The sequence below is a fragment of the Glycine max genome, chromosome 17, assembly GCF_000004515.6.
Source record: "Glycine max cultivar Williams 82 chromosome 17, Glycine_max_v4.0, whole genome shotgun sequence".
NCBI classification, from domain to species: domain Eukaryota; kingdom Viridiplantae; phylum Streptophyta; class Magnoliopsida; order Fabales; family Fabaceae; genus Glycine; species Glycine max.
The window spans coordinates 36,486,915-36,507,712 of record NC_038253.2 but is presented as its reverse complement, the minus strand read 5'-3'; positions in this window follow the sequence as shown (position 1 = coordinate 36,507,712).

Here is a 20,798-nt window from a genome sequence, read left to right as displayed (position 1 = left end):
GCCAAGGCATTCCCGTTAGGATTTCATTCAAACCAACCACCATCATGAAGTCCAAGACTTTTTATGAATTGATATTGGTAGACTCAAATTCAATGTCTATTAAGCATTTCAAAGACCCAAAAGATCAAACGTTGAACACCCACTCAACAATTCAAATACTAAAGGTTCTTCAACCAAGACATTTTGGTTCAAACTTAAACAAAGGGAAAAAAATTTCAGTACCATTTGACCCTGTAGGTTATACCTACTGGGATTATGTTGATGTTTGGACCAAGGTTTTTTGGCACCAAAATACCCGCTTCAAACACTCATGGTTAATATATTTCAAAACCAACACAATCTATAATTTCCCAAACTGGTTTTTACAATGGTGGGATTTCTTTGGTCCAATTCCGGAGATTTTCCTAGAGCAGGTTCAACAAGGATTTGCTCAATTTGAAAAACAATACAATTCTCAGGAATCATGAATTCCAGCAGACCTTAAATATTTTTTCAGTTTTGCTCTGTCATGGATTTTTTCATGGCAATATCGTTACAGTAAAACTAAAAAAACAAACCAATATGCATCACTACAAAGGCATGCATTTGTAAAATGGTGGACTCAGTTTGATTCGTCCAAAGCTGATCCAGAACAAGTGAAGCTCTGGTTCCAATCCCATCCAAAATTTCTTAAAGCAATTGATCCAGAGACTTCTGTGTTTTTGAACCAAAAGTCTCATCTGGCTGCATTTTTAGCAGGATCAAAATGAAAAGAGATCCTAACCAAAAATCTTTAAAAAGTTCTGCCAATGTTGCAACAAGAAGAAGAAGGTTCATCCTCAAAGAAGGAAGAAACAAATTTTGTTGAAGAAGAAGAAGACTTTTTTTACCAGAATGAAGATGATTGTTTTGGTATTTGTTTAGATTAATTGTAATTACAGTCACATAACCATTTGTATTTATTTTTTAATAGTTCCGGACAATACTACCTGTCCTGTAGCAAATAAGTATCGGTCAAAACTAATAGTCTTGTAACAAACAGTCAAATAATTCTGGTCAAAACTACCGACAACTATCGGTCTTATGAAATTTTTTGGCTATATAAGGAGTCCTCAGACATATTGTGAGGCACCCTTTGATTCAGCCATTTTCCAGGAGTCTTGAGAGAGAGGTGCTTTCATAAGAACAACTTTGTAAGCTCTTCTTTCAGTTTCAATAAATTTGAAGTTTTCTATCATTTCCCTTCTCCCTTCTGTCGATCCTGTGCGGCTCTGTTGCCGCTTCAGTTTCTTTGTTTATGAAAACCTAGGATTTGTAAGCTAGTCTTCGGTGTGCCCTTGATAACTGTTTTCAAAACCTGCATCCTCATACTTCATATTGCATCATTCCTACTTTCTATTTGTCCGATTGATCCCTTCCCGCTGATCTCTGGTATCAGAGCCAAGAACACAGCCAGAGGTTATATTCTATGATAAATGTCATATCCATGAATGATATAGGTAAAAAGAGGACCAGAGGTTATACACTTATGCTAGATGTGTGGGACTTGCCAAATGGAGAATTCATATTTGTTGAAGTAGATCATTGGGGCAATCCTATGGGTTGGGAAGGAAAAACTCTACTGAATGCAATTGGGAGCTTGGTAAGGAGACACTAATGTGCTCCTATCAATTTTCTTAGTTGGAAAGACATGCTTGAGGACTATATTACTGACATGGTTGAGTTGATTTAGGTCTAGTATGAAACTTTATAAGTGTTGTTTCATTTTGCTTATTGTAAAATTTTATGTTTTGTAATTTCTAATCTTTTTTGTTTGTTAATTATACTCATAATAGAGCAAGTTTCAATTTGTTCCTGAATTAACTGAACAAACAAAGAAAATATTGATTGATGACATAAGTCTGAAATGGAGGCAATTTAAATATAAACTGAAATCAAAAGGATATAATGAGAGCAAAACTAAGTAGTAAATGATTGCTCAAATCCCCGATCCGTGGGTTGATCCTTCTCAATATCATGATTTAGTACATTATTGGTGTTCTGAGAAAGGACGGGTATACATGACAATGTCATCAACCTTTGGCTAACATAACAATTATATATTATATGATTTTTTTATTATTGACTTTTTATATTTGTTGGTTATAGAAAATAAGCAACATTAACAAAAGGAATCGCTCAAAATATGAGGGCTTGCATTGCATGAGAATCAAGAATCTTCCAAGACGGATTCATGAGATGGTTTGTCTTTTTATATTTTTTAATATTTAATTGCTTAATACAAATAGGATGATTGATTTTTTTTAACTAATGTTAGACAACAAAGGCTAAAGGAGTGCAACTTTCTCAAGCAGAAATTCATATTGACACTCAAACTCGAAAAAGATAGAAGCATTGTTACTGAAAAGACTGCTACTGTAATTGTAAGAATTTTGATTTTTATTGCAATACTTTCTCTTTGTTTTGCTCAATTTTCTAATAGAAGGTTATGGTGTGAGGAAGAGTAACTAATGAGGAGATGAATTTTGTTTAGTGACATTGAAGTATTAAGGATATTGATGCATGATAATAATTTATAAGGTGTATTTATGTAGGATGAACTAAAAAAGAAAATGGTTGAAGCAAAGAGTTCACAAAATTTACAAAGCACCCAAGATTGTACTAATTGGACAAATGATATATATTTAAAAGTCAAAGCACCTGAAAAATGAGGACGTGTGGATTGTCTTGGCAAGCTTCCACATGTTAATCTCAAAGCTCTTATGCATACAATAGAATTCAAAAATTGGAGAATTTGCTTGAAAACATTGTTATTGTCCTTAAACTATGATTTGCAGAAAATCCACAAATTGATCAAGTCTTAGAAGCTATAGATCAAGAGGTATGAATTTATAATTCAACTTATTCAAAGATTTAACTATGATATGATACTTTACAAATAAAAAACATTCTTTTAATTTAGGTACCTACAAATGGTTCTACTAGTAAAAATCATCAAACTACAAACGATCCCAACTAGAGGTGAGTTGAAATTTAATAATTAATATGTTGAAAATACCATTTTTGTTAGCATATTATATAACTTGTAGTGTATTCATACTATCTATGTATGTAGTAAGCTCTAGCTTTCCTTTACTTGGTTGTCTCCTCTCTTTCTTAAGTCATGTATGTATCTAAACTTGTTGACTAAGAAAAAGAGTTTGAATTTTATTATTTTAAGAATTGACTCAAACTAATCTAGCAACTGTAATTGAGAAGCTATCACATATATTTTCATAAGATATTCATTTATATATCTTAATATGTATTCCTTTATGTCATTGTAATGGCTTGCAACAATGGAGATAACCAAGTAATGGTTTTGAGGTAAAGACATTTTCTTATTACATATATGCTTGATCATTTTAAAAAATTGTTGATGACTTAGTTCATGAATGTGCAGATCGGTGATTACTTGAATGTGAGTATTCTGTTGGTTGTTGTGAATGCCAGATATCATCTCAGCTTGGCTAGGTGTTTTGGGACATAAATACTTTTATTTATTTTTGTGTTTATGTGATTTTACTTGGATATAGCTATGTTGTTGGTTATTGTAGATGTTAGATATCATTTCATCTTTGTTAGGTGTTTTGAGATACATAAATACTCTTGTTTATTTTTGTGATTACGTGACTTTTCTAGCAAATGAACGTTTGTCCCCTTCATCCCTCAGAGAGAGAGAGAGAGAGAGAAGTTTAATTAGTCATGTTTGTCAATTTTCAATGTTTTCTTCAACGTTTCAAAACTAATAGAACTTTTTTTTAAAGTAAGGCAATTACTTTATTGCATAGATTAGTTCCTTGAACTTGTAAAAGGCTTAGACAATTAACTTAAATACAATTGATATTCATTTCACCTAGATAACTGAATAATAATATTAATAATAATTTGGAAACATAAAGCATCTCAATAGATAACAAGCGATTTGATTTTTTTATTATGTGTTTTATCTAGGATTAAAGCCTTGAAGTACAAGTAAATGGTTTTTACCTACAACTGGAGGTTGTAGGTACAAGTTAATGACTTTTACCTACAGTTGGAGGTTGTAGGTACAAGTTAATGAGTTTTACCTACAGTTGGAGGTTATAGGTACAAGTTAATGTTTTACCTATAGTTAGAGTTTATAGATATAAGTTAATGACTTTTACCTACGCACAAATGTAATTGTATGTGAAAGTAAATCTGTAGGTAAAACCTCTACTGACAGACTATAATTTGTCACTGTACACCCTCTCCAAGTTGACGGTCAAATTGTCCGTAGGACAAAGTCTTTATTACATTTACCTATGCATTTTTGGCATCTAGTGATGGTTTTTGTCCATAGGCATAGATCATTTTTCTTGTAGTGCAAAAAAAAGAAATAATGTTTCTACTAATGATTGAAACATAATAATAGTTATTTAGTTCTAAAAGCCTAAACAGCAAAGTAAAAACAAAAGACTTTATAGCTAATGCAACAATCTTTGCTCCATTTTCCAACTAGTAAGTTCACTTTACCCTTGGTCAATTTTCTATTCTCTTTTAGTCCATTAGTAAAAACGTAAGTACCACATCTAGTGTCTAATACTTATGATGCTAAAGTGAATGTACAAATTAACCTCAATAACATAAATACCTAAATTGAGAGAAAGATTCACCTCCATTTTTTTGCTTACTCTTTTATAGCCATTTTGGGAAATTCTTCTTCCAATGTCTGATCTCACCTAAATGGAAGCATCCTTAGCCACCCCTGCATGTAGCCTTTAGGCCAAAAAAATTGGGCTTGAATTTTAGCTTTCTACCCTTGTGCCCCCCCCCCCCCCCCCCCCCCCCCCATGATGTGTCAAACCTTGTACCCCTTTCGAGGTGTTTGATCATATCAAACGTCTCCATATTCTCATGTTGTTTCTACAGCTATGAGCTTATGGTAGTAATCATGAGATATACCACCGAAATATCAAGGATCACGCTAGAAGGGGGTTTGAATAGTGTGTTAGCAAATATGATAACTATTTTACAAAGAAATGATTTTCACAAACAGATATGCAAAACACAGATACTAACTATGTCGTCCTATGAATGAAAATTAATAGAGTTTTCATAAAGGTTTTTCAAATAACACTTGTATGATCAAGTGTCAAGCAAGCTTAAGAGAATACTAATCAGTTAGCTTAAGAGAAAAGTAGAAATACTTGATTTATGTTGGTTCACTCAAACAAAACTTCATATAGTTTTCCTTTACACACTTGTAAAGGTTTCCACTAATCAAACCTGATTACAAACAAGTATTCTATCATGTCACTCCTGGCTACAATAGTATTCTCTAGGTCACTATTAGTACACCTTTAGACTTCCCTTAAATCTAAGACACCCAAGTATTGTTAACACTAAGCCCCTCATAAATTTCACAAACAAATGTTTGAATGAATACAATGATTAATCAAACCACTCAATAGAGTGGATAAACAATTAAACTCGAATACAAAGAATAACTTTGTTGGGCAAAGGATGAACTAATTAAGTGCAGAATGTATCATTCAATGACTTGACAAATTTCGCTTCACATGCTTTTGCTCGTTTTCTCTTAGAATGTTCCATTATTGAATATAAGATATCGAATTACCTTTTATAGACTTATGAAAAGTATCTGTTATGAGATTAGTGCTAGCCTGTGATATGATTGTTGTCTCATAGCTGGAGGCAGTGCACTGTGTCATGCTTTTGGTTCGAAAAAGAAAGAATAAAAGTACAAACAACATCATGTGCTTCTTCTCGTTGGCGAAAATGACCCATGAGTAATATCCTTTTCAATCCTTTTATTCCCTTATATTCTTTCATTTCATACATGAAATTTAAATGTTATCAATTTAAAATAAAAGACACAAACATGAAATCGCAAAAGATAAGCTTGTGCACTTCCCTTTTCAGCTAACATGAATTTCAGTACAACGCATAACATCACTAGTACTTAATATGAAATAAAATGTGTAAGTGATTAAGTCCATTGGATGTGAATAATAACAACACAGTGTATGAATATTGGTTTTCACAAAGAGTGGACGTTGGTTAATTAACAGTGCATTGAACATTGGATAATAACTCTTTAATAAGATAAGTTCCATTTTTGATTGCATATGTACTAATGAGAGCTTGTAGGGTAAGAAATAATACCAAGAGTGTTCATATGTAGTAAGTACTTTTCACTTAAGAATCACCCATTAGTCCATCAATAATTTATATCTTTATAATCATCAAAATTATGGGTAAAGGTGGATCATCCAGTGATGGACCATCCAGTCTCAACAATCTCCCTTTTTTTATGATGACAAACCATATAAATTTTGATCAAGATAAAACATAATTCTGATAAGATAGAATGATCATGCATGATTATGAGTTATGTTTTATAACAAATAAATCATAGCACATATATGTATGAAGGCTTGTTAGAAACTCTCCTTGAGTTCAACAACCTTTATGCATGTTGCAGATAATCAATATTAAAGCAAAACATATATGTAACAACGGGTAACACCAAAACCACACTTGTATTATTTAATAGAGTGCCTTTACATATAAAAATTCCATTAACCTTTTCCATTCTTTTGTCATTAACAAAAAGACATAGGGTTCAAAGAAAGAAATGATGATTATACATCATTGTCACTCTTGGGTTGGTGTTAGTAGAGGTGGTTGTTGTTAGTGATGGTGGTGTTGGTTCAGCAGGGATAGACTGTAACATCCCATTTTTTGTAAATAAATTAAAAAGGTTTTTTAGTTTTAAAAAAAGAAATAGAGTTTTAGAAAATGGTGAGGTTTTTATAATTAAATAAATAAGGAGAAATAACTGTATTAAAATAATGGTTTGAAGGAAAAAAATTGATTTATTCATTTGATAGGAAATAAAATAGAGTTCCTTTTTATAAAATATAAAAATAAATAAATAGAGTAAATAATAGGTCATGAGTACCCTAACTATAAATACAAACATGTTAGGTCAGTTTTCAGACTGATAATAGACTTTATGCCTCATCTTCTTCTTAATTTTGTTTTCTTTTTTCCCCTCCTAAAACCCTTTCTTTTTCTCGCATACACTCAAATTTGTCTTAGTAAAACGTCAATCTCAGACTTTTTAACCGTTGGATCGTCGTGAATGTCAGGGCTAAGAGAAATATCCTTCGCATTGTAGCTTTCTCTTTTCCTGCAAAGACTCAAAACTTGTCTAGTAAAACTATGATCTCGGATTGGTTAATCGTTGGATCGTCATGAAATAATATTCATAGAGAGAGAAAAGTGAATCACAAGAACACAATACAAAATGAAAGCTTTAATCTTTTTTCCTTCTCTCTAACGCTTGGAAACCCTATCAGAGCAAACCAGGGGAAAAGCTTGAGAAATCTCATGAAATTGCTAGAGATGCCGCTATTGCTGTCAAAATATACACGTGAGCCCCCTTAGAGGTAAGGGATGAGTTTATCGCAATTGGGGTTAGAATGAATATGTGTAGGGATCCTTAGAGGATTAAATTGAGATTTATTTGGGGATATTTATTGAATTACAATTTTCCTTTACGATTATAAATACAATATTGTTGTGTTCAATGGACCAATTGATGTTCTGATGTGAATTGATAGATAAACTTTAGTTCTCTTGATGTTTTCGTATTTTTGACTTATGATTTTGATTCATTGATTTTAACATGACTGTGTGGAATTGTTTAAAGGGTTTTACTCCCCATATTGTGAGAAACATTTTGTATAAATTGTTATATTGAAATTATGAGATGGTGATTCAAATGGTGAGTAAGTGACAAATTGAATCTGCGATGAATGATGAGATACATGTGTATTGAGATGTTGTATGTATTGAGTTGTGAGCTATGAACTATGCAATAACACAATTGTAAGACCCTTTAAGGGCGACGAGTTTTTGCGCAATGAGTATTGTGATGGGATCCACTGTGGAAACCCGACGAGTTGAGTCACTTTGAGGCGTAACGAGTTAAAATGATTTTGAAAACAATTGAGTAGTTGTGTATATTGTATAGTTCATACGTAAAGTGTATATGATTCATGAGGTGTGATAACATGTTACTTTGGGATTATACCATTGTGATTGAGACCAAGTGTATGTGATAAATTGAGTATGTATTAACTTGCAATATATATATGTGTGCATTGAGATATTGTGTGCATTGAGTTGTGAGCTATGAATTGTATAATCACACGACTATAAGACCCTTTAAGGGCGATGAGTTAATGCGCAATGAGTATTATGATGGGAACCACTGTGGGGACCTAACGAGTTTAATCACAAGTGCGACGAGATAAAATTATTTTGAGAACAGTTGAGGAGTCATGTGTTTTATACAGTTCATAGATAGAGTCTGTGTGCTAAAATATTTTCTGTGTTGGACCTGAATCAGGAGGGAGAGGCCCTAATGGACTCTTTGGAGTCTAGGCCTTGGGGGTAAATACACCAGTTTAAGTGCTCCTTTAAGTCTGTGCCGATCCCACATGGTTGGAGCATTCTCGCAAAACAGCGTGACCCTGACTGGTCTTCCTATGATTTTACCTAGTGAGAGTGACCTGACTTACTAGTGTGTGGTTTGTCTTGTAATGTATTCCTAGGCGCCCGATGAGGTTTTTCACTGACATGGTACAACATTGCATATAGGATTGAGTCTTAGTGTATTTGTTGCATAATGCTTATGTATTTATTGATATTGATTGATTTAGTGATATTGTGTTTTGATCTTTTACTATGTGAATCATGTGAAAATGAATGAGACATGTTGTGATGTGATGTGATGTTACGCGACAAAGTGGTGGAATTATGTGAGCTATGTTTAAGTAATTTGTATCTCATTTACATGATATGTATATCTAGTTGTCTCGTTTCTCTCTATTAGTTAGGAATGTGATAACCCACTCCCCGTGTGCTATTTGCGTTTGGATCCTGTGATGATCTCAAACTTTGTGTTCGTGGGAGAAAATGGTTAGGTAAATGGCTATGGAGAACCTCATGCTAGAGGACGCAGGAACACAATGCTCTAATAGGATGTTACATTGGGGTATAGCTTTCTATATTAATTGCATGAAGTCTTGGACAACCTTGTTTGAGCCGAGATGATTTTATTATTTATTTGGACAAGTTTTATTATGATGCAAAAAAAATGAATGTGAGTCTTTTACCCTTTTGAAAGGATTTTATTTAGATGTGTTTTAAGAACTTTTAATTAATTTCGATTTCTTTTCCTTTTATTATTAGTACATATATGTATAAGGTAGAGGGTGTCACATAAATAATATACTTGCTAGTGGTGGCTGTTCTGATTGCAGTTTGACGAGATGAGGTGGTTGGACAAACGAAGCAACATAAACTCCCATCATATTCATTTGAACTTGTTGAAGATTTTGCAATAACATATTAACATCAATGTGCCAAACATGAAAATAAGCTTTGGAATGACATACTTTCAGTTTAAACAAAAACAAAATGGAGTATATACAATGCATGTTTAGCAAGACAAACTAGCACTTACTTGGAGGTAAAAATTAGAGATCATACCTTGTCACATGTAACATAGTTCAAGTATCTTGATATGAGGAAGCTCAAATTTTAGTCTCTCCATTCGTGTCCACTGCTTGGGTTGCAACAAGCAAAAAAAAGTATCATTCCTTCTTCCTCTTTGGTTGTTGCCTGAAAAAAGATAGCTTTCCCATGATTGCATTGAATAGACTTAATTCGAGGAAGCGTTGGATTTGCAACTACATCCTACAACTCTTGAGTACCCTCTCTAATAGACTGATGTATCTCATTCCTAATTAAACACACAAAAGTTATCAACAACCTCTTGAACAACAACATACAACTAGTCAAACAAGTATCAATACAAGTTGCATATGTAGTGTACCTTCCAGTTTAACCTCATTGCATGTGCAACCTAACTACTAGTTAAGAAACCTTTAACCAAAAGGAAAAGCTAATAATTATATCCAGAAGATCTATGGCAAAGAATTTGGCAAAAAGATGTTAATGCTCAAGACATTCCATTTTCCTGAAAATCAATTCAAATTACTGCATGTCTGTCTTTTCCTTACTAGGTATGGAAGGATGCCTTCAGGGTAAGTGGTCGTGGAACCAAATATTACCTCTTCAAATTAGCTATAAATATATGCAAAAGCAAAATAGATTGAATTAACCAATCAAAATATTACCTTTGCAAACTCCTCTAGCTTGGAATCCTTGGATCCAAATATGTAGAATATAAAGGCATGCACATGCATATTTGACATCTAATTGTTTGTCTTTTATATATTTATGAACTTTGCTTAAGAAAACCTTCTTAGCTTGAGGGAAGCTAATTTGCAAGACCCAAAAGCAAACAAAGAAACAGTTATTCTACATTGAAATGAAAATTTCAACTAATTAATTTCAGTCTACACATATGTAAAAAGTTTTGTTGCGTCTTGGTAACATGGTGAACAAATCCTAAATGCTGAAAAATAAATTAAGTATACAGAAAGAGGAACACACCTCTGTTGCTCTTATCAACTGAGCTTCAAGAGGGCATAAACGAGTACATAGTATTTGAACCTCATAACCAATTTGAAATGAAAAGAGAGAAACTGACAATTTTCTGATTAATCAATTAAAAAATGTAGCTTTGTGAAGCTGATATACCTTGATTGAAAGTCCTTTGATATTTCACCATAAGATAACATGTTTATCAGGATATTCAAAAGACCATCTATACCAGGACAAACATGAGCATCTTTGATTGGCAAGTAGCTTTTCACTATGGTTTTGATGCCATATATCTGCAGCAAAATAAGAAAAAGAAAGACAAAGAGAGAAAATAAAAAGAAAAGTCAAAATGGCAAACTTACAACTTGCAAGCATTATCCAATGTGTCAAATTATAGAATATCAGTACTATCCAAAGTATGTCAACATGGAATAGAATATCTTCCTACCTTCAAAACAAAAAGATCACCTCAATGCCACTAACACGATATGAAAAAAAAACAAGCAATTATCTGCATTCCGTCATAAATTAACCAAAAAGTTAGAAAGGGGGAGTCCAATATTTAAAATTTCCTATCCAAAATGACTGAAAACATGCCACTAATTGATAACAAAATCATAGAAGCATATGAAATAATTGAAATGGGCACTACAAAAATACTAGCATATCCTAACTCACACAACACTATTTTAAGATACTGATAAACCATTATTGGGCCTTCTCCTAACAACTTAAATATAAGAGATGCTTCAGACATGGTATTGATTCCTCCTTTAATAAAAATCACAATTCCTGCCTCCCCATTCCCTCAATCTAAATTCAAATCATATTATTGGCAGGACTAAGTTTTCTCTACATTTTGAGCTTAAAGGGGTTATTGGCCTTCTTGGTGACTCCTAAAACTTAAGTTTTTGGGATGAATTAACCATCAGGTAGCCAAAGACATAAAAAGGCTTTGCAATCTAAACAAGCTACAGAAAAGTTTAGGAAATCTAGAGTGTTAAGTGAGAAATTTATTTAACCCATTGTGAACAAGCTTGATGGGTTGCATCTTCATTTCATGTTAATTTTCACCTATAGCACATAAATATATACCCGTTGTTGTTTAATTTAGTCATCCTTATTGGCTCCTTTTTCTTACACTACTAGAAAAACAGTTTTCTACGACACAGTATCTACGACGGTTGTATAAGAACTGGCTTAAAAAGTAGTACGGTGGCATTTTTGTAATTATTATAAGGTTTGAAGCATTTTACGAAATACATTCTAAGACGGTTATTAAAAACCGCCTTAGAATGTTATATGAAATTAAATTTACTGCGGGTTTTAGTAAAAAACCGTAATAATTCAGAAAAAAAAAGAAATAAAACGCGTCCTCCCACCTTCCTTTCGCGAACCCTAATTCTTGAAGCTGGCCTCCACTCAGCCTCCCTCTCACTCTCACGCTCTCATACTCTCTCTTCTCTTTCACCGCTGAGACTGTTTCTTCCACCATGAGTTTTGCGGCGTACAAGATGATGCAGTGCCCCACCGACATCGACAATTGCGCCGCCGGGTTCCTCACCCACTCCCGCTCTAACTTCGTCCTTCTCCAGCCCGACGACATCGACGCCGAGTGGCCCTCCCGCCCTCGCCACCACGTCGGCTCCCTCCCCAACCTCGTTGTCACCGTCCTCAAAGTCTATGTTGTCCGCCTCGAGGAGGACCAACCGCCCAAGGCCGCCGTCGACTCCCGCTGCGGTGCCCTCCTCGACGGCATCGTCGAGGCCTCCCTCGAACTCGTGTGCCACTACAGGTTCCTCTTCTGTCCACTTACTAGTTCTGGAATTTGAATTGTGCTTAGAATGCGTAGTAACGATAGGGGTTGGGTCTAGCATAAGGGGTTAATCTCGATAATGCGATGAACAACTAACGAGGTTCCAATTCCCGTTGAGAGAGGTGCACACATTTGTATCTGTGCACTTGCTTTGGAATCTGGATTGTGATTAGATTAGCTTATTTTAAAGAAATAGTAAAAATAGTGATTACTTTCTCAGAGATGATCTCAACTAGACCTTTTAGCTATGGTAGATGTGTGGATTTGCTGGAATTTAGAATGTGCAGTACCAACAAGGGTTGGATCTTGCGTAAAGGGTTACTCCTATGAATGTGGCAAACCAAGGTTTAATTTTCAAAAGAGAAAGATGCTCACATTTAGTGTGCCATTGTGCTTCAAACATGATTGTCTCCATAGGAGTATACCTGTGAGAAATTAAAAATAATAAAGTGTAGCAGAGAGTTTTTATTTTAAATTCTTTTTTGCAATTGATGGTACATTGTGGGTTGAGTAGTGTTCATTTAGTTAGTGATAATTGTATGTGTTTGGTTAATGGTGCTGGGATGTAGATTTGGTTGTTTTCAGCTTTGTTAGTTTTTTTTATTGTGGTTGTTCCATGTAGCCAACCATCTGGTTGTTCTGGTACAGGACATTAAGTTGCATTATAGAGCTGTGGTTTCTAAGTCAATAAAAAGATTGCTGCTATGAGGATCTTGTATGCTCTTATTGTGCTTGTTTTGAACTTGTAAAATTCTGATTAAACCATAATTATATGTTTGGTGCCCATAGATATTCAATGTTGTTACAAAGTACCTAGAATCCACACTTATCCCAAACAGGTATTGTTGCATTATATGTTTGTTGCTATATATCTAGTGCTTCTGAAATGCCTGGAATAGTATAGTTCATGTACAAATTTTTTAGAATAAGTCTTATTCACAAAATAAAAAATTGAAAAAGATCTAGATATGAGAGTAGTTTGACTTTGATTCCCCATAATCCCCCTCGCGAACAAAATGTAAGGTTTTTATGCACTATGTTTTGAAACATTGATCGTCACCAACCAGTGCATTATAGTTCAAAAGGGGCCCATTTTTGGGGACGTGCAAGATGTGGGGCCTAGTTTGTTTTTGGGCCATGGCCCACCAACTTTATAGCCTAATTGGATATGCATCTATCTGAATTGTGAATATTAGAAGGGTACGTATCTAAACAATAGAATGCAAGTTTGTGAATATTGGAAGGGTACGTATCTAAACAATAGAAAGTTTTGTTTATGTGATCATTTTCTATTTCATTTCATTTTTATTTTAATTAATATCATCATCTAGATCATTCATTTTGTTCGCGATATGAGTGCTGAGGTTGAAGCAAAATTGAGACAGAAAATTGTAGAGCAACAACAAACCATTGATCACATAAATAATATCCTTGCACAACTTTATTTGCTAAACATGCAAACATTGATCTAGATGCAATGAACTTGGATGAAGATGATGTTGTAATGGGTGATGCTACTGCTAGAAGTGACGCTACAAGTGATGTTGATCATTAATGATCACGTTTTATTATGTTTTACATTATATTCGTTCTAAGTTATTAGAACTTGACTTTTGGGTTGTATTAATGGAACTTCTATTTTGATACAACTTAAATATGCTTATGTTCAAGTTATTATATATAGAATTGCATTGGACAAATTTCAAATGGATAAATTCAGTGATATTTGATTAGTATTTATAAATTGCAGTTGTTTATTATGTCTACCTAATAGGTTTTCAATTAAATTTCCTGACACTGATATCATTATCTAATTTTTATTTTTGCATAAATTAACTTTTCCTCCTGTTTCCTTTCTCATACCTGTACCAAACGTATTGAAAAAGCTTGATATATATACATGCACATTATGTTCTTTTCTTCTTACATAATGGTATCTGTAGGCCCATCAATACATAAGAGTTTGACTTCCTTAAGGTTAAGCTCAGTTTTTTTTTGGAGGATAAAGAACTCGGGCTTTTTTTATGGTAAAGAACCCGGGCATTTTTTACAACTTCATTTTCTCATTCATTCTTTAGAATTCATAAATACAAATGGAAAAACAACACTACTTTGTTATTGTCTACCTCTTGAGTAAATCTATTGATATTGTATTGTGATCTGATAGTGTTTGCTTTATATGGGACCTTGAAGGCTATTGCTGGAGAAGCTGGTGTTCCATTTTTCTATCAGGCAGGATTAGAATTTGAGGAGATGTAAGTCTTCCTTTTGCATTTTATAGCTTAATTTTTCTGTGTTTAGAATACATTATATATTGTCTTAATTTTTGAAACAGGATATTAGGATCTATTTTTCTAGAATGTAATAACTAATAAGGATACATTATATATTGTCCTGGAAAGTTTGTTAACGAGGGTACATTAATGTCCTCTGTAATACATGTATTATGTTTCTTTATCTTTTCTAATATCCATATACATACAGTAGTGCTAAATCCCTTTATATATATAGTAGTTAAATACTAATACAATTTAAGATAGTAATTAGCTCTAGTAAGTTAAATTAGCACGTAGTTTGTGATTTTTCTATTACTAGCTCAAATATGTGTATTTTTACATATTTGAAGGGGAAATTATAAATTTCGCACAAATAATAAAAAAAAAATCATTATTCTACATCGGTTGAGTGATAAACGATGTAGAAACCCTTCAAATTCTACATCGGTTGACTTATAACCGATGTAGAAACCTTGTCATTCCTACCCATTCTACATCGGTTCAGTAATAAACGATGTAGAAAACCTTCAAATTCTATATCGGTTGACTTATAACCGATGTAGAAACCTTACCATTATTACTCATTCTACATCGGTTATCAGTCAACCGATGTAGAAACCCTACCATTCAACATCGGTTGAGCTACACAACCGATGTAGAAAGGTCGCCCTTCAAAGACGGTCCTCCAACCGATGTTGGTATTCAACGACACTGTGTTACCACCACGCGTCATAACCGATGTAGAAAGGTCATTAGAACTGATATAGAAGGCCTTTTTTTTTAGTAGTGTTACGCAAAAAATTTAAGACTCTGACAATTTGTTTGATAAAAAGTAGAGAACATGTTCTTGGAAATTTCAATGTACACTCCTTAATTTCGAAGACATAAAATAAAGAATAAAAATGATTACTTTCAAACTAAAATTACCTTTAAATTATGCCAATTGACATCTAAACATAAAGAAAATGGACAATCCCTATGACAATTATATATTTTTTTATTTTACATTATTGTTAGGTTCAATTTTGTAGCAATTTTAAAGGATTTGAATTTAATGCAATTAAGATGGAGGTCAAAAGGGTTAAAAAATAATAATTATAGAGACCAAAAAATGATATGTTTTAAACTATAAGGACTAAAGGAAAAGTTGTTACAATTATAGGACAAAAGGGGTAAATTAACTTAATAAAAAAATAGGTAAAAAAACTTAGTTTATTTTTTCTTTTTATTTTATGAAACGACCTAAGATATAATAGGATTGTTAAAACTATGTTTGATAAAACTAGTTGAAAAGTTAGCTGGAAGCTGGAAACTTAGCTAAAAGTTGAAAAGCTTGTCGGTAATTAGAAGCTAAAAAACTAACTTATTAAATTATAATTGTTGAACAAAACTAGTTGTTGAAATAGTTGAAAAGTATAAAGTGATAGAAAAATAATAAAATCATGATTTATTTAAAAAATATAATAAGAAAATGAATAAATATATCGTGGAGAAAAGTGAAAGAAAATATAAAAAGTTAGAAATTAACGTTTTTAAAAATATTACTTTAATTAGTGTTTCAAAAAAAATACAAAAAGCTACTAACAAAACTTCTTTACCAAACATCCAAATGAGTTTTCCCGTTACTAAAAAAAAATCTAGAAGCTAGTTAAAATGTCTTATCCAATATAGCCTAACTTTCATCCTAATCTTAAAATAAACTACTTATTAACTTCATTAGTAATTTATAATAAGTCCATAAATTCATAGATTCAAATTATCTATGTTAGGTGACTTTCAAAAGGTTAACTAATGAGTCTAAGTACTCCTATCAATTATTAAAAAAATAAAAGTCTATTCTATCCATTTATTTGACAAATTTTGACAATAACTTTTACAATTATGCAACCAGTTTGCATTGGATGATTGTTAATCTCAATGTCTTAGGTAATGTTTAGTTTAATTACATTTAAGTACATTTGAGATGAAAGTTTCAAAATTTGGTGAGTCTCACTTTCACTCTCTTTAATGGAGCATTCTAGGTGGACCGTGTAGCAAGTGGTCCATGGGTGGAATTGAAATTTTGCAGTGAATAGTAAATGAAAATAATATTAAAATAAGATAAATAGTTAAATTACATTTAAAATGTGTTTGGATAGAGAATTTTAATCGAGGAAATTAATTTATCGGAGAATTTAAATTTCTTTAATCTAAAATTTATTGTTTGGATGTATTTTTATGAAGAATTTAAATTTTTGAAATTTTAAAACAAAATTTTAAACAACTAAAAATATGAAATTTTAATTTCCTTCTAGAAGGTGGGAAATTGAAATTCTCTTCTTGATAGAAGAACCTTCCAAAACATTTGCACATTTCCTTTATAACCTTCATCCTCTCTTCCACCTGAAAGTTCCTCTGAAATCTCGTTCTCGAACTCGTGACTCTTCCCTCACGTCCATGATTATCTTCTTCAAGAAATATCATCTGAGCTCGCGGAGTATCGATTTGGTGCAGACATAGGGGGACATGTAGAACTGCACACGCCAGTCAGGGGAGCAGTCGTCGCGGCGGAGGTGCTCATTGGCGCGAAGGGCCTGAGTCATGCCTTACGTCGTTGACTAAATGTTATGGTCAGGTGCGGTGATATACGTCGTCGTTTTCCAATTCCCCTGTGACTCTCATGCCGCATCAATACCCTTCTCTTTGGATGCACATCAATCATATCTTTTCTTCTTTTTGCATTTATTTTCTTTCACCCTCACAATTTTAAATTTTTATTCAAATACAAAATTTTGAAAATAAAAGAATTTGAATTGAAGTATTTGAAATTTTTAAAATTTAAAATTTCTCAGAAATTTAAATTCCCTTATCCAAACACACTCTTAATGATTTGTTCACGGGGTTAGATTTTAAAAGTAGTTGGACCAAATCTATCCTGATATTTGTAAACCCGATTATGTCTGGGTTGGGCAATGGGTAATGAATTTACCACCCATGATCCAATCCCACCCGGTCATATATAATAATAAAAATAATATTATTAATAAGAAATAAGAAATATATGAAATAATGAAATAGAAATTAGAAAAATAGAAAGTTAGAAACAACAAAAGAGTGAAAGTCTAAAACCACCTAGGCTTCTCCTCCTACATTCTCGATCCCAACTCTCTCTCGCTCCCCATCGACTTGCCTCTCACACCGGCCACCTCCCCCCATTATACATTATCTTCTTCAATCATCCCTTTGTCTCAGTCTCACATCAGCCATACTCCGCACTATCGCCTAAATTTTATAGTGCAGCAAAGCTAGCGGCACCCACCGGACAGAAGCAGAATATGGCTCTAATACCATATTAAATTTTATAGTGCAGCAAAGGCATCCGAAAGGTCCCCTTAAAAACGGTTCATAAGGGGGTGGTCTACCCAGCTATATAAGCACTTATCATGTTCATGAATTACCCGATGTGGGACTATTCTTAACAGCTAGAAAGTCCAATTCTCATCGCGACGGCGCTCACGCGTTGGTCAATCGTTGTCATCGTTTCCTCCAATGACATTGGAGGTTCCTTTAAGAACGAAAAGTATGTTAATGTTGAAAAATTTGATAAATTGTTGCAGTTGCCCTACTGCTTAATGCTTATAGAGTTTCTCTATGCAATCTACATATTTTGTGGATATTTCGTTATTAGTTATTTAGTTTGTCTGTGTTTGTAAATTGTGAGTAATTTGTTGACTGCTATGATTGGAAAGGTGCAAGGGTTCTACCTGGTAAGATCATTAGATGGTAGTGTGAATTTGTCTGCTTCCAACCATCTTCTGGTAGCCACTTGCTGATGATGATAATGATAATATTCACCAAAAATATCTTCTGGGACTAAAATGGCATTGTCATGCCTTGCTGTTAATATTATTCTACAATTATGACTTTATGAGGTTATGGCTATATTGGTTTAATTTTATTTTCGTTCTAGTGACTCGCTATAATTTTATTTTTGTTTGCACATATTTGCCATGATAGTAGTGCCCTAACATAGAAGACATTATAATATTTTGTGGTTTGCACTTATATGATAATTTTCCTTTATATTTGTTGTACGGGTTGTCTTAAAAGTCTATAAATTAGACAAATGACAAATAGAAGTTGTACTGGAAGTGTTAATGCCTCAATTCCTCTATCGTCGGTTACTCCCTCTCAATGTCCTATTGAACTAGCAGGAGCTCCTTTACTATCAGAACGAGTGTTAGAGATTCCTAAAGAAGTAACACAACAAGGGACAGAAGCTCCATCTCCATTTGGACAAGCAAAGGTACAAAATAGAAAAACTACTAGAGCCTTTTCTAATGTCTGGATGCAATACAATAGGGTAAATAATGATGCTTTTTGCAAGTATTGTGGTAAATCATATAAGGCTAACAATTCTAAATATGGAACCACTAACTTGATAAGGCATGCGAGAGATTATATGAATAACCCTAATAGGGAGGTTGATAAGAAACAAAAGACAATTAATGTTGGAAAGAAATCTAAGGATGACCCTAATGTTGTTAGTATGAAACTTGTTGAATTCAATCAAGGGCGGATTCTTATAGCACTTGCAAAGATTATTTTAGATGAAATTTCTCTTAAATTTGTTGAAAATGAAGGGTTTAGGAAGTTTATGGAAGAGGCTGAACCCTATTTTAAAATTCCTTCTCGTTCGATTATTGCTAGATGTTGCATTCAAGTGTTTAATGATGAAAAAAAGAAGTTGAAATGTGTGTTTTCTGCAAATAAATAATTGGTTTCACTCACAACTAATACATGGACATCAATCCAAAACATCAATTACATGTGTGTGATAGCTCATTATATTGATGAGGCATTTAGGTTGCATAAGAAGATATTGAAATTTTGTTTGATAGCCAACCACAAAGGTGAAACCATAAGGATAACCCTATAGAATTGCTTGAAAGAATGTGGGATTGAAAAAATTTGTTGTGTAACAGTGGATAATGCAAGTGCTAATAATGTAGCCATTTCATATTTAGTTAGAGGTCTAAGTGTTTGGAATGATCATACTTTGTTGAATGGAGAGTTTATGCATATGCGATGTTCTGCTCACATTTTGAATTTGATTGTTAGTGATGGGTTGAAGGAAATTGACTCCTCAATTAGTAAAGTAAGGGTTGTATGCAAGTCTGTGAGGTCTTCTCCTAGTAGGTTGACAACTTTTAAGAGCTGTACGGAGGAATTTAGTGTAAATTCTAAAGCAATGTTAACACTTGGTGTACCAACTAGGTGGAAATCCACTTATTTGATGTTAGATGTTGCTGAAAAATTTGAACAAGCTTCTTATTGCTTTGAGTATGTTGAGGCTGCATATGTGCTCAATCTTCTTACTAGTGAAGGAGGATATCCTAAAGATGTTGATTGGAAACGTGCTCGTGTTTTTGTGAGTTTTTTTTGAAGGTTTTCTATGATGCAACTCTTTCTTTTTCTGTGTCATTGCATGTTATAGCTAACAATTTCTTCGAGAGGTTTGTTAGTATTGAAAAATCCCTAAATAAGTGGATGCGCGACGATGATCCAATGATACAAAAGATGGAAACTAATATGCAGCTGAAATTCAACAAGTATTTGGAGAGTTGTGAGATCAACTATCTTTTATTTGTGGTTGTTTTTCTTGATACACGTTACAAGTTTGAGTAAATTGAATTTTGTTTTAAGGAAATGTATGATGTTGAGAAAAGCAAAGAGATGGTGAAAAAGTTTGATGATCTCATCATAAAATTGTTTGCGGATTATGCAATACAACATCCCATTTCCATTGAAAGTAGTACTTTGGCTTCAAACATTGACTCGCAATTGAATTCAGACCAAGGTGATGAGGATAAGGATTGAGATTGTCAATTTAGAAAGAAAAAGAAGAAAAAACAGGGTGATGAGCAAAGGAATGAGTTGGAGAGGTATTTTGAGGATGAAGTTGAAGATGACAACCTTGGATTTGACATTTTGGCATGGTGGAAAATGAAAGCTACCAAATATCATGTTCTTTCTTTCATGGTTAGAGATATATAGGTCATTTCTATGTCTACTATGTCATCTGATTTCGTATTCAACACAGGAAGTCAAGTACTTGATCCATTTCGTAGCTCATTCAGTCCCACTACGATTGAAGCTTTGATTTGTGTCCAAAATTGACTCAAAGTTGATAAGCAAAA